At 38.2% G+C, this 955-nt stretch overlaps 1 long non-coding RNA gene across 1 annotated transcript in view; it reads right to left on the bottom strand.

Annotated features, from left to right (window-relative positions):
* Positions 1-2: 2 nt before the first annotated feature.
* The window catches only part of LOC107698291 (uncharacterized), a 1,389-nt gene continuing 436 nt past the window's right edge, over positions 3-955 (bottom strand). The window contains exons 2-3 of the long non-coding RNA XR_001635330.1: positions 165-340; positions 3-84 (exon numbers count right to left, since the gene is read on the bottom strand). This is a non-coding gene — a long non-coding RNA (uncharacterized LOC107698291). The remainder of the gene's footprint in view (positions 85-164; positions 341-955) is intronic.

Raw genomic sequence — 955 nt, 5'->3', positions numbered from 1 at the left:
TTTGTGATAAAGGGCGTGGTTGTGTAGGCCACGCCTCCTTGGTGACATAAGCCCCGCCCTCTGCTCCTACAGTCATCCTGCGGTCTGCAAAATTGATACATTTAAACACTTTTTGAGATTGTAGAAATTAGTTTTTTGTTCTGGAAATGGGGTTTCAGGTTTACCTGATTGGGACAGGCATGTGCCGCCTGTTGCATGCTCCTCCGTCATGATCTTCTGGACACCCGCAGACCTGTGAGACGGTCCATATGGTGAAGGTAATATTATAAACTCCTTACGCCCGTCTGACTGGCCCACACTGGCTCATGGGTGCAGCTTAACCCCACAGACACCCGGTAACCTGCTCCAAACCCGCAACAAACACGGTTATGCCTTACACCTCATCTGTTTGTTCTTAATTAAACTGCAAACCAGAGTAATAGCACCCCCCTTATGAAAACCATTAACCATGATTATGTGTATTGATTTCCATTTGTATAACCACAGTTTTACTACAAATACCATGCTTTAACTATGGTTATATACATATCATGGTACCGAATGCCATATTCATATGGTATTCAAGAGTATTTCATTAAATTACTATGGTACATGTCCAAATAACTTTTTTGTTGTGTTACAAGGGAATAAACCAATTTATATTATATGCAAATAACCAACGACTTACAGAAATTGTAGATTTCTAACAAACTAGTATTCCACTCAGGAAAGTGAAAACAGTGTAGTTTACAATTAACCTATCGCATTTTTGTTATAGAAATATAAATGTGACCCGGCAGCACAAAAGCAGTCTTAAGTCGCTGGGGTATATTTGTAGCAATAGCCAACAATACATTGTATGGGTCAAAATTATAGATTTTTCTTTTATGCCAAAAATCATTAGGATATTAAGTAAAGATCGTGTTCCATGAAGATATTTAGTAAATCTCCTACTGTAAATATATCAAAACTTAAT

This window comes from Sinocyclocheilus anshuiensis, unplaced genomic scaffold, assembly GCF_001515605.1.
Source record: "Sinocyclocheilus anshuiensis isolate Anshui unplaced genomic scaffold, SAMN03320099.WGS_v1.1 scaffold2216, whole genome shotgun sequence".
In the NCBI taxonomy this organism is placed as follows: Eukaryota; Metazoa; Chordata; class Actinopteri; order Cypriniformes; family Cyprinidae; genus Sinocyclocheilus; species Sinocyclocheilus anshuiensis.
Note: the sequence above shows the minus strand (reverse complement) of the source record. Positions and strands in the feature narration are given on the sequence as shown.